Source organism: Lissotriton vulgaris, chromosome 7 (genome assembly GCF_964263255.1).
Source record: "Lissotriton vulgaris chromosome 7, aLisVul1.2, whole genome shotgun sequence".
NCBI classification, from domain to species: domain Eukaryota; kingdom Metazoa; phylum Chordata; class Amphibia; order Caudata; family Salamandridae; genus Lissotriton; species Lissotriton vulgaris.
This window is the reverse complement of record NC_141695.1, coordinates 1,121,976,599-1,121,990,548: the sequence shown is the minus strand read 5'-3', so window position 1 is coordinate 1,121,990,548 and position 13,950 is coordinate 1,121,976,599.

The following is a 13,950-nucleotide window of genomic DNA, read 5'->3' as shown; positions in this document are numbered from 1 at the left end:
TTCCTGTGGCAGACACTAGCCTACCCACACCAGTGAGGTACCATTTGTTTTGGGAGTTGGTGGAAGGCTTGGTAGGTAGAAGTTTGTGGCACCCTGCAGATAACAGAACTTTCCATCACAGAAATGTGAGGTAAATGTGTGTTTTATTTTCAAAAAGGTTTGAGGTTTGCTAGGGATTCTGGGTAACAGAACCTGGTGAGAGCCACACAAGTCACCCCATGCCGGATTTCCTAGTGTCTAGATTTAAAAAATGCACAGGTTTGCCAGGTTTCCCAAGGTGCCTGCTGAGGTACGGTCCAAAATCCACAGCTAAGCACATTGTGAAAAACTGATCCGATTTCACAAGAAAAATGTGATGGGTCCATGTTGCATTTCGAGCCTGTGAGGAAGACCAGGCCCAACTCCCTGAATACAATTTATTACCCATAAGGGACCCCGACCCGACATTCCTAACCAGCCCTAACTTACCTCTTTCGACCCAGCATGGAGAGCATCTCCAACAGCTCCTTCCTTGGAAAACAAAAGAGGTATGGGGTTAATTCTATCTCTGTCAATCCACTGACGACAGAAGGTGGCAGCGTATATGCATCAGGAGCCAATTAAAGAGACAGGCAGAGAGTAAAGAACACTCAACTGGATTGGAGGAGGAAGATAGGAGACTGAACTCGGAAGACGCTGAAGAGAACAACTCGGAAGCAAGACGCTGTCGGGAGAAGGAGATCCCTGCCTGTTTTATCATTCCCCAGGATGTCGGGGACACCGCGCGGGGAGGTGAAGTAGAGAGGATATCTTTGCCCGCACCAGAATTTAGGACAGCCGGTGAAGAAGACGAGACTCCAGAAGACTGGAGCAAAGAGTGGTGGGCGCCCTGGGAAGTGTAACACCCGACGCAAATGAGGACAGTTGCAGCTTCTGCGGTACGTGTCTGGAAGGGAGGGGAGGTAAGATGGAAGGTTCAGGTTAAAACAAACAGTGACATGTGGGATATGGAGGAGAGGGAGATTAAGAAGCGGAAGGGGGAGCGGTAATGCACTAATTACGGAACAAGGGTACCCTTTAGGATCACAATTCTTTCTTCCACTTTCTCTTATTTTTGTTGTGTTGTTTTGTTTGGATGATGCTGGTTTTGAGCAAAAAGTGTTGTCGCTTCCTAATGTGATTTGAGCCTGATATTGGGCCTGAGAGAAAGACCAATTCACTTGTGTAAGTGTGGTTATCACTAAATAATGAAGAACACTATACAGAAAAACTCCCAAGGACATCACCGGAAACAGCAATAGGGAAGCAGCTAGTATCAAATCACCAAGATAGGAAGGAGAGTAGACTTTGCATGATTTCACTTACCATCAGTGTGCACATTTCCTTTCCTAAATCCTAATTGTCACAAGAGCTCAAGAAATGAAACAAACTAATTTTGAGAGGGATCATGTCATCTAAAGCCTTCACCAGAATAAGAATCCTACCAAGCACCCCTGGGTGTGGTGACAGTTCCTGTCCTATACAGGAAACTCTTAGGTCATTATACTTACCTCTCTCTCCTTGTCTTCTCTCATGCCATCCTGGGACGAACCACCACGGAAGTACGAATCTAAAACAAAAGGAAGAGAAGAAGAAGAAGAAGAACACTGCCAAAAGAGGAGAGGAACCAAGGGTGTATTTAACCAACCTCATACACCAACTGCATTTTTCTTTATTTTTTTTTCCTCTGGTTTTGTTGTTTGTACTTCTCTCAGAATGAATGCCAACAATTAGACACATCCGGCCTCCCAGATTCGTTTTTTATCCATCCCTCTCACAGGGCTGTTTCCTGTCACAGGACTAGGCCTACCCACACAAGTGAGTACCATTTTTAGCAAGAGGCTTAGGGGAACACAGAATAGTAGAAAAAGTGTTCTTACCAATTGACTTTCTATGTAATTCTGCCTTCGAAATGTAAGACAATGTGTAAAAAAGAAGTAATTTTGAAAAGTGCCCTCTAATTCACATACTAGTATGGGTACCCACAATTTTGGAGATGTGCAAATTACCACTGCTTCTAAACTCCAAATGTATTTCCCATTTCAGAAATGCACAGGTTTTGTTGAGACCTATTTTCTACTCTTTATATGTTACCAAATTAATTGCGGTATACCTACTACGGTATAAAAAACCATTGCAAGCCCAGCTAATTTATTGGCTCTTGGTACCTCAGGTTCTTGGTGAACCTACCAGTCCTATAAAACCATACACACAAACAGAAGCATCCAGAGGACATAACTGTATATTGTTTAAAAAAAGATGCTATACGTAGAAGTTATTTACAGGTGAAAACGTAGGCACCAATGGCTGTTTTTTTCAACTAAATTTCAATATTTCGGAAAACGTTGCAGGATAAACGACCTCTTGCTAAATTCAAAATGTTGTCTAATTTTCAAAAATGTTTAGCTTTCTGAGATCCATTATTGGTTTTAGACCCATTTCTACAACTAACTGGTTCAAGGTTGAAAGCACAACAATTAGGAAAAATAGGCTATGTCCCACTAAAATGACCAAACTGTGTAGAACATTTTGATTTTCTGACAAAAGTCTGCCTGCTCCTGAAAGCTGAGAAGACGGTGATTGTAGCACTGCAAACCCTTCATTGATGCCATTTGTATGGGAAAAAAACAGATGCTTTCTTCTGCAGCACTTTTTCCCCCAATTTTTTTTTTGACTGTATTTTGGCTAAATTCTCAGTCTTCTCCGGGGGAATCTACCCTCGGTACCTTTAGAATCCTCAGTATGTTGGAAGAGAAGGGTGCAAATTTTCTGTTGATACCTTATGTGGATGAAAAGTTACGGGTGCCTAAGTGCGAGCTATCCCAAATAGCCAAAAAAAGGCTTAGCAGGGGAGGGGGAGGCCTAGCAGCAAAAGGGTTAAAGCAGCATATTTCTGACCATGTTCAGCTGATTTTCTTCATCTTTGGCTTATTTTCCTCCTGGTGGTGTGTCCTAGCCACCAGAAGTATTCTCTTCAGGCCCAGGAGAGACTCGTGCAGGTAAGAGTGGTGGGGTGAGGGTGGAGTTGACAGATAACGAGGTAAAATGAAAAATAAAATTTCAAAAATAAATAAAACTTAACTTGCACTAGCCACATCGCCAACTCAACGATGTGGCGAGCACCAGGCAATGGTTTTAATTTTTTGCCTCGTCATCTGTCTATTCCCCCAATCCCGCCACACAGCTCTTACCGGCACGTGCCACTCCAGTTAAGGCCTCCTGGACTTGTAAGAGGTGCATTTTATGGGGGCTAGATTTCAATATATATTTTTATATACCTCATCACCAAGAAACCTTGTGTGATAAACGTGCTTTACTAAAAATACACAACCACAAATACTAAATACATTGTAGTTTACATTTCATTTAAACAGTAAAAATATCTACTGAGAGGTTTAATTTCAGAAATGGATTCACAAAGAACTGATGAGTTGTATAAAACTTTTACATCCATGTTTTAAAATGTTCTCCAAATCTCACTTAGTTTAAAAGAGAACATTCTGCAGATGCCTGAATCATCTCAAGGCTCCTGTTTTAAATCCAACGTCGCTTTCACTCGTGGTGACAGCACCAAGTCGGATAGCGGTAAATGTGGTTTCCAGTATAGACATTTTCTTTAGTTAATGATTTTTTTTTTTTGCTAGAAGATATGAAATGGCAAGATGGAGAGCTGAAAGGATGCGTCAAAAGATATGAAATTGAAAAGAAGGGGCAAGGGGGTTTTATTGCGCCAGTGCAAAAATGGTTGTCTATAAATTGTCTGCCAAAGAAGAAAAGCAGGCCTGCCAATAAAAGCGTGTTCAGTATTCCAGAGGACCTCTCACAGTAAAACCATTGCCACTCCGTTGGCACGCAACAGCAGCCCACAACAAGCAATTTGGAATTAAATGCCCTTGTAAAAGCAGATGTTCAGCAGACACCCCTGTGTGCCTTGACTGCAAAATAAACACCAATAAACTGAAAAGGGGGCTAAACAACCTGAACTCTTCTGGCAATGGTACTGCAATGTATTCACTGGTGTTTGTTTAAGTGCCAGGGAACCCTTATATGGTAGAGCGCTATACAAACCAGCTATTCATGACATAAAATAGTGTTTGTCATGTTATGGAGAAAAACGAGGGGGTAATATATAGTTACTGGTGACATGCTGATTAAGTGAAAGGTACTTCAGGAACCCATCTTAAATACATTAGTACCGACAAATAGTTTTAACATAGCATTACCAGCATTTCTCACTGTGCTGCTATGTCATTAATAGACCATGTCCTAACTTCCTACTTTGAAAACTTGGAACAGCCAAACAATCATACAGCGAACCTTTAAATATTACCTGTAAGAAATAAATTTTCTTCGTAAGAGCTTTAGACCACCTACTGTACACAACATCTGCTTTAAAAGTAGACTACATTTGCTTATTCTTGATATTTGGGTCATAGAAAAATTAGAGTAGAGAAACTGTAAAACACCTCCATCATCACACTCTCAGTTAAAGTGTCAGCAAAAGATTTCTTTTATTACCAAATAGGTGTTTTAATTCTTAATGAAATAGTCATTTGTTATAGCATGTGTCATTGCTCCCTACTTTGCACCCAATGTAGAAACTACATACTTTATTGCACATAGCACTATTTCCTGCCACAGAATACTGAGTAGGTTTGTGGGAGCTAGCCCAAGAACGCAATCAAAATTTTCACATCCAAAGTGTTCTATACAAAAAACATAGAAACAAAGTATATAGTTTTTAAGACTACATGCTGTATTTTGTCAAGTGTTTAGTATTGCTTTTATGTGCTTTTATGGTCTGTATGGCCGAAATAAAGTTTATTTTGACTGACTGACCAATTTTTAGGCGAATGTTCACATGCAAAACACAGTCACTCACACACCATTGTATCATCAACTTTTCAACACGTCTTGGGAGGAGCAGTTAATGTATATATGCGTAATTAATTTGGGTTGCTTGTGAGAGATACAGTGGAATACACTTTGAAAATTTTACACTGTGTGTCAAAGCCTTATGCAGTTGAGCAGCACAATGACATGCACACACCTTGAAGAGTGCGCATGCGCAGTCCTCGCAAGACGGACAATGTAGGGGTTTGTGATCTACGAGGACGGCAAGGAGGAGAGACCACAGCAAAGAGGAAGGCAGCCTGGAGCCGCCACATCAGGTAAGTGATTTTTTTCCTGTTTTTTGTTAGGGAGAGTGGAGCGGAGCGGAGTTCTACAGAGTTTTTTTCAACTCCATAGAACTTCGCGTAGTGGCACTCTGCCAACTCCGCCTAGGGCTAGTGTCACAGCCTTATGCAGTTGAACAGCACAGTGATACACACACACACCCTAGACATTTTTGCATTGTGTGCCACATTCATTACGGACCTCATTACGAGTCCGGTGGTCCAAGGACTGCCAGACTCACGGGGACACGGCAGTCCAGCCACCGCTGCACCAGCGCTCCGACCGCCCCAGTAAAATTTGGGCAGTCAGACCGCCATTGCACTGTCACAACTGCCAGGGATCAGAGATCCCTGGGGGTGGTCCAATATGCATGGTGGGACCACTGTGGTCCCGCCAAGTATATTACCAGTTTCCTATCTGCCATTGTTTTCATGGCATTTCCTCCCCCATGAAAACCGTGATGGAGAGGAAACAAAGGGGGCCCTGCAAGGCCCCCTGTTGCCTCTGAGCGATGGGGTGCATGCAGGAGGGTACATGGTGTGCTCCCTGTGTGCATGCACCCCAGTACCTACACTGCATGGACTACGCCAGTCAATGCCATTCGGGTACTGCTTTTGCCTTTCCCATTGCTAGGCACCACCATGGAGATGCTAAAGAACCACCTGCCTGGGACTAAAAAAGTCATAATGTGGCACACAGGTGTTTGCAGTCCTGAAGCAGGGCAGTGGCTTGGAGGCCGACTCGAGGACCGTTAAACTCATAATCGGGCCCTAAGTGTGTACGCTTGAAGTAATTGCATCTTTGGTGCCTTAGTATAACTATTTCCTGTCATCATATTTTCTGTTGCTTGTATTTTTTATCCACAAATTTCAGTATATGGTGTGCATTGTTGCAACCACGTGTGCTCAAAAGTTCTCGCTCGCAACACCATCACTGTTCCTTCCTTGTCCTGGGGAACCTCAAATGAAATGGCCAAAGAGGAAAGAGTTGGTTCTGAACTACATTTTGGCTACAGACCATGAAGGGTCAGAAGATTTTCCAGCTTCCAGGAATAAGAAAATGTTAGACTCTGGGGTCTCTGGTTGGCACAGGTATGCACTTGTAACAAGCAGGGATCCTCTCCTCTAGTCAGGGTAAGAGAACTACTCCTTTAGAAATAACCCTTACTCATCCTCTAGGTAGTGTGGCGCGAGCAGACAAGGCTAATATTCAGGGCGATAGTTAGTTAAGCATTTATGATCACACAAAGTAAATTTAATGACCAACCACAAACGGACAACCGTAAGGTTGTATCAAAAATACGTAGACTTTATATAAAAATACTCAGTTGCAGATTTATCACAAGACCATATAACATTTAGCGATTTAGGCCACCAGATTTAAATAGGCAAAACGTTCTTAAGTGTTCTTTGTCAGCAAGATACGCTGTGGGTAGATGCGCTCTCCGCGCTGGTGAAGCGACCCGTTGATGATTAATGGACGACAGGGAAAACAAACGTTGCTGACCCTGGATCCGATGTGAACTCTGGATTCGTTGAAGTGTACCTTTTTGTGGGTGTCCGAGGCGTTTCAGGCGCGGCCTCAGGTGAGGGCGGACTCGGGTCGAGGCCGACGGTTCTCCGGGGGTTTATCCGGCTCGAAGCCCCCTCGAGGTGTGAGGCGGAGGAGCGGGAGGGTGGAGGATTGCGGGGATCTGGGGTCTCGAGCAACTCATGGGGCGAGGCACCGCTCAGACCTGCGGGACCTACATCTTCTTAGTACGCCGGGTCGTACCTGTGGATCTGTGTGGGTCATCGCGTTCTCGTTCTCGGGCAGACGGGTGCAGCACCGGGCCTCCGGTACCAATGTATGGAAGGCCTTCTTGAGTTGCAGAATTGGCCTCGGTATGCAGGAGGGCAAAGCGAGACAGTCGGGTACGATCGACGTAGGGACCGTCTGAGGCTATTAGATACGCTCCATGCAGATTCCGGCGGGAGAAGATGAGGGGCGCACAATGCGCTTCGTAGCAGGCGAGGTGTCAGGAGAGCGGGCGGCCCGGCACTGAAGCGGAGAGCTATCTGTGGCGTGGCGACCAGGCTCCGAGCTGTCACGACCTTAGGAGGGCGAAGGCACCGGAGTCACAACTCCGGCGAGGGGATAAGAACTTAAGGGCCCAACAGCAGACGGGCACAGGCAGAATTAAACCCAATGGTCCTGGGGTTCAGGCCAGGGGGCAAGCTCAAGATCAAGACCTTGGAGATCGTTTCAGGCACAAGTCCTCAAAATCCTCTCTGGTCTTTTCCTCTCTGTTCTCAGCAAGTCACCACTGTAGGTTTCCTTTCCTCAGCTTCTCTTGGTCCTTCTAGTCAGGCAGAGGTTCTTGATGGTCAAAACTGGATCTGATTTGGTAGGAGCGGAGCTCCTCTTTTTATACACCGTTTCTTTTGTCTTTCCCGGCCAGGGGGGCCTTTGCATAGTCCATCGCAGCTCTTGAGTACTTTGTTTTATGAAGTCTGGGATTCCCTTTCAGTGAGTAGGGCAGGCCCCGCAGACGCTCCGCAGGAGGTGGAGCCAGCATTCTGAAGACAAGTACAGTTCAGGAGTACTCTGTTGACGGTCTTCCCCTCTCTCTTTACAAGGTGTAGGGCAGAGTCGACAGCCGCTCCCCAGGGGGCGGAGCCGGCATTGAGGTGGCAGAGCACAGGCCTATTCAGAGTCAAGGGGCACTCCCCCCACCCATCCTAGTGTAATCTTCCTATTCACCACCTGTCTTCTCCCAGCCCTGTCACTCACACAAGCCAGACAGCAAATACACATACGAGCAGAGGCGGGCCGGGATGGTTAGGCAAGCAAATGCTAACTTTCTAAAAGTAGCATTTGCAAACACAGGATATTAAAATAAACTTTACTAAAAGAAGTATTTTATTATTCTGAGTTCAGGCATACTAAACTTGACTTCCTACCATGTTCCCTGAGTCTACTGGGATTATCGAGTGTAATAATCCAGCAGCCCATTCTGGCCTGCGAGAACAGGTAGCCTTGCAATAGTGAAGAACGAGAATGGCTGTAATTCACTATTAGGACATGCCTCATACATCAGGGCTTGTCCTACCTTATGCTTACAATGCACCCTGCCCGTGGGCCTACTAAAGGGGTGACTGATATGAAGTAAAGGGAAGGGTTAGAGGCGGGTAAGTGTGTGCACTTACCCAGCCAGCATGACAGTACGAGACTGCACGCAGGTTCTGCAGTGGCAGACCTTAGACACATTTTACGAGGCGGCTTCTGTGGGTGGCGCAAACCGCGCTGCAGGCCCACGAGTCGTATCGGTATTTACAAGCCCTGGCATTCCTGGTGCACTTTACTGGAGACTGACTGTAAATCCAACAATCCAATCATGGAAATCAATTACACGTGTACACTTTACATTGGGAGCACTTGCACTGCGGCACAAATTGGCCATGGTGCAGTGCCCTGAGTGTCGAATACCAGCAAAACATCTGAGGCACATCAGCAAAAAGTGGAAGGGAGACTCACGCCAAGGTGCCAGGTCTAACAGAAAAATCTTAGGTATAGTTTGGATACCGAAGGTTACGGTTGTTGTGTTCAACCAGATGGAAAACAAAATCTAGTTCTGAGGAAAGTCAAAATGTATTTTTAAATATGTTATAGGATTTTGATAATTATTAACAACCAGCTGTCTGCACTGCTATAGGTTAAATTGTTCCAGCATAAACAGGGTAAATCTGAACCTATTGATGACTTAGGGGCCGATTACAATTTCGGTCGGAATGGTCAGAGGCTTTCAAATCGACATCGATGGTTTAAATTTCGACCACCTAATTACAATCTAGTCTTCCAGAATTGATACAGGCCGGCCTGTAATCCCAATAGGATGGTGTTTCCACCAAGGGGATTATGATGCCGGTTTCTGGGGGCCTTTCCATAATGGCCTTTCCGACATGGAAAGGCTGTCATGAAGTGACTTTAGGGGCCCTAGCAGAGCCACTTTTCCTCTGCGGCCTACAATTGTGGGCCTGGAGGGAACCATAGGTCCCCCCTGTAAATCTCTGCACCCTGTGGGTGCCTGCCACAGGGTGCAGAGATTTACACAATCTCCCATTTTTTCCAGTTTACAGCCGTAGTGCAAGCTCCCATAGAGAAATGGGAGTATGCGACCGCACACTGTGCAGTCGCATTGTAATCTCGCTGTCAGGACCACCGACCGGAGGTCGGTTGTTCATGAATATACAACTGTGTCTGTGTTGTAACTTGCAAGTTGGTATTTCCTGTACCCCATGTTTCCCCCCTCCTTTCTCCCTGGTACTTGGTACAGTCCTAGTGACAGCCGGCGCTCGCTATGGAATGTTGACATAGCGGCCCGGCTCAGGCAATGACAGCTGACGACATCTGTGATTGTTATCTTATTAAATAAACACTTAACTCCACGTTTGCCTCCCTGCGTTATTACAACATTTCTGGCGACGAGGACTGGGAGCACTGTGCCAGGGACAGTGGATGTCGTTTCCCTGGTATGATTTGACTGCTGTCGATCGTGTAGAAGTAAAGGAAACTTCATACGAAGCCGGTGATGTGGAAAAGAAAAGCGCCAAAAGACGAGTCTGTAGACCGGTGACGGCAAAGGAAGAAACAAGTAAGAGGCGTTTCGTGTTGACGGAACTGCGCTGCATGATTGAGGGAGACTGTCGAGGGAGTGATAATTAAGTCGGGTGCCGTGTCGGGCACATCATCCTCATTAGCGCTTTCCTAAAGCTACGTTGGTGTTCTGGTGATCGGCGGCGCCTGCATTGATCGAGTGTCATGTCGGGCACAGGGGGCGCTGAAGTAAAGATCGAAGAAGCGAAGGAAAACGCGTGAGAGAACCCCATCGCGTCAGGGCTGGTGGCGTGATCGCTTTTATTGCTGGGCGAGGTGTAAATCTCAAAGGTGTTGAGGAGCGCAACCTACACAGCCTTGTCAGCTCTCCTCACGCTCGTATATCTAGCGGCTGACTGAACGGGTCTGACTGAGTGGAGGCGCAGAGGGTGCCGTGTTTGCCGAGGGGAGTGAATTGCAAAAGGTACCTGGGGGCGCTACGGCCATTGTCTCGCCGGATCTCCTCGGTCTGCAGCTGACTGGAATCTCCATTGATTGCAGGATCAAGTGTGTGGTGGCGCGCTGAGGGTGCCTGGCCGACCCTCCCTGTACTCTCTATCCTTGAGGGGAAGCTGTTCAAACAGGAAGTTCCCGCCTGGAGGAGGAGGTTCACAGACTCATTGGCAGTGAGAACCAGAGCTGCAGAAGTAAAAAGGGGACTGGCAAGCTCTTAGTAATACTAATGCTCTTCTCACTATAACGTTTTAAGCAGAGGAGGGGGATCAAGTGTGTTCTACAATTATTTATTCTTCATTCAGTGAATTTCTTTCTCATTTTAAAACTTAAGGTGTTATTTAAGCTGAGATAAAGTTTACATTGAGTGAAGTGAGGTTACTGTATGGCAATGGCGGGAGCTGGTATGAGCCAACCCCCACCTTTCCTTAATGAGCTAGGGGAACCGATCATTCCTTGGAGGAGGTGGGAAGGCATTTTTAAATCATATCTGATTGCCATAGGAGGGAGAAATTACACCAACCTTCGCAAGCAGCATATACTTCTCCACAATTTAGGCACACATGGGAGGAAGATATATGAAGATATAACAGGGAGATTAGTGGAGGATGATCAGGAAGAAGTGGAGGAAGGTGTAAATGTATATGAGAGCACCCTGAGAGAACTGGGGGCGCACTTTAAGGAAAAAATTAATGTGGTAATGGAGAGGCATAAGTTCTTCAAGAGGGTGCAGAAAAGGGAAGAGAAAGTGAGTAATTATATAGCAGCTCTGAGAGGGTTGTCTTCCACTTGCGAATTTGGGCAACTCACTGACTCACTTATCAGGGACCAATTGGTGAGATGCACCAATGACACTAAGACACAAGAAGAATTGCTTACTAAGAACCCAAATTTAGATGAAGCCATTAACATTGCCAAGGGTTTAGAACATACCGCAAGGTGTATTAGAGAAATTAAGTCACATGAAGGAACAAACAAGGAGAGGGTAGAGAACAAGTCCAGCGTAGAGCAAGAAACTGTCTGTAAATTGGGGGACAAGCACAAAGAGGCCGTACGCAGTAAATATGGTCAAATGGTGTGTTTTAATTGTGGCAGTCCTAACCATTTAGCAAGTAATTGGAAGTGTCCTGCTAGAAATGTACAATGCAGGAAGTGCAACAGGTGGGGACATTATTCCAAAGTGTGTAAAGCCCCAGGCAAAGCTGTGCATGTTGTGGAAGAATCCACACAAGGGGAAGAAGGGGAGAAAGCTTATATATTCCAAGTCAAGGAGGAGGAAAATGATGAAGAGATCACGTATCCCAAATGTGATGTGTTGTTAGATGGTGTGAGATTTAGTATGTACGCTGATTCATGCTCCCCTTACACCCTTGTGGACAAAAATGTTTTTGAGGAAAGATTTGCAAATCATCCTGTGAAGTTAATGCCACCTGACATTAATCCCAAGGGGTACAACGAGGGAAAAATCCCACTAGAGGGCATGTTAACCATGAGAATATCCTTTAAGGCTAGACATACAGTTGGGAAGGTGTATGTATCCTCTAGGGGCTCCACACTATTGGGATGGAGGCACCAGAAGCAATTAGGGATCACTCTAGACCCAAACAACAAAGAACAGGTGTTGTTGATTGACCCCGTGGGCATAGCAAGTAGTCTCACAGAAGAATTCAAAGGGGTGTTCAGTGACAACTTAGGAGTCTTCAAGAACTATATGCACCGGATCATTCTCAAGGAGGGAGCGGAACCAGTAGTGCACAAAACCAGGTCCATACCTTTGCGCATGAGAGAACCCCTCCAGCAGGAACTGCAGAGACTGGTGAGCCAGGGAGTCATCAGGGAGATTGAAAGCTCAGCCTGGTTGGCCCCAATTGTTATCACGGCAAAAGATGGTGGAAACAGTATAAGACTATGTGTGGACCTGAGAGATCTCAACGCAAACATTCTAGTAGACAGATTTCCACTTCCCAGGATAGGCGAAATGCTGAGCACAATCAAGGGAGCGAAGTACTTCAGTGTACTGGATTTGTCTTTCGCCTATTATCAAATCAAACTCCACCCGGAGTCTCAGTTACTCACTGCATTCACCACCCCGTTTGGAAATTTCAAGTTCCTGCGAATGCCATTTGGATTGGCGTCAGCGGCCGCGGCCTTCCAAAGAGTCATGCAACATGTATTGAAAGACTGTGAAAACACACTCTGTTTTCAAGATGACATACTGATATACGGAGAGAGTGAAAAAGAACACAATGTGAAAGCGAAGGAGGTATTGGAAAAACTGAGGGAAGTAGGATTCACCACCAAACCTTCAAAATGCAAGCTGGGAGTTAGTTCTGTAGACTACTTAGGGCATACGCTATCTGAAGAGGGCATCAAGCCTAAACATGATCTGGTCAGGGCGGTAAGAGATGCCCCTACTCCCATGAGCAAAGAGGACATACTGTCGTTTCTAGGGCTAGCAGAATATATGGCCAAGTTTATAAAGGATTTTGCCATGGTGTCGCAGCCACTAAGAGATTTGATCAAGAAGGACAGCGCTTTCAAATGGGGCAGAGGGCAAGCGGAGGCCATGAAAGACATAAAGAAGGCAATTATAGAGGCCCCATTTATCGGGAAATTTGACCCTAATGGCGTGACCATCATCTCGACGGATGCAAGCAATAAAGGGATCGGTGCCACACTGTCGCAAAGAGAGGGGAGCAAAACCAATGTGGTCGCCTTTGCATCAAGAACCCTCACCGCTTCCGAGAAAAATTACTCAACAATAGAAAAGGAAGCCCTTGCTGTCTATTGGGCAGTATGCCACTATAAGTTCTTCATCTGGGGAACTCCATTTGAAGTGCAGACGGACCATGAGCCATTGGTCTCACTGTTCACGAAGAAAGATATGGAGAGCATGACACCGCGAATAGCTAAGTGGGCCGTGGGTCTGCAAGCTTACAATTTCAAAGTAACCTACATACCGGGGCAACAAAACAGGATAGCTGATTTCCTGTCGAGAGCTCCGACAGAGGAAGAAACAGAAGATGAACAGCAAGGAGAATCTATCCTGGAGTTGCGTTTAGCAGCAGTGGAAAAAAACACGTGGGAGACGCAAATGGAGCGAGACGAAACACTAAAAAAAGTGAAAGAACATATACTCAAGGGATGGCCGAAGAAATGCAAGGACATGGAGACGGAGATCCAGCCTTACTGGAATGTGAGGGATGATTTGTCAGTGGAAGGAGACTTCATACTCAAATCTGGAAAACTGATTCCCCCGGAAGCTTTAAGGGACCAGATAGTAGATCTAGCTCACGAAGGACATTTGGGAAGAAGTCTGAGCAAGGCTAGACTTCGTACAGACTACTGGTTCCCCACTATGGACAGTGAGATGGAGGACAAAGTGCGTGACTGCTATGCGTGCAGTTTAAGCGACAAGACAAAGATCACGAGAAGGGCTCCACTGTCACCGGTAGAAGTACCCGATGCCCCGTGGAACAAGTTGGGCTTTGACATAGCTGGTCCCATCCATGGCAAAGGGCCCCAAGACTGGTATCTTTTGGTCTTGGTGGACTACTTCTCCAGCTGGGTGACTTGCAAAATCGTACACTACGTGAACACTAGAGCAATCATCGAATTCATGAAGGAGGCATTCTCAAGTGAAGGGGTGCCTGCCACACTGGTGAC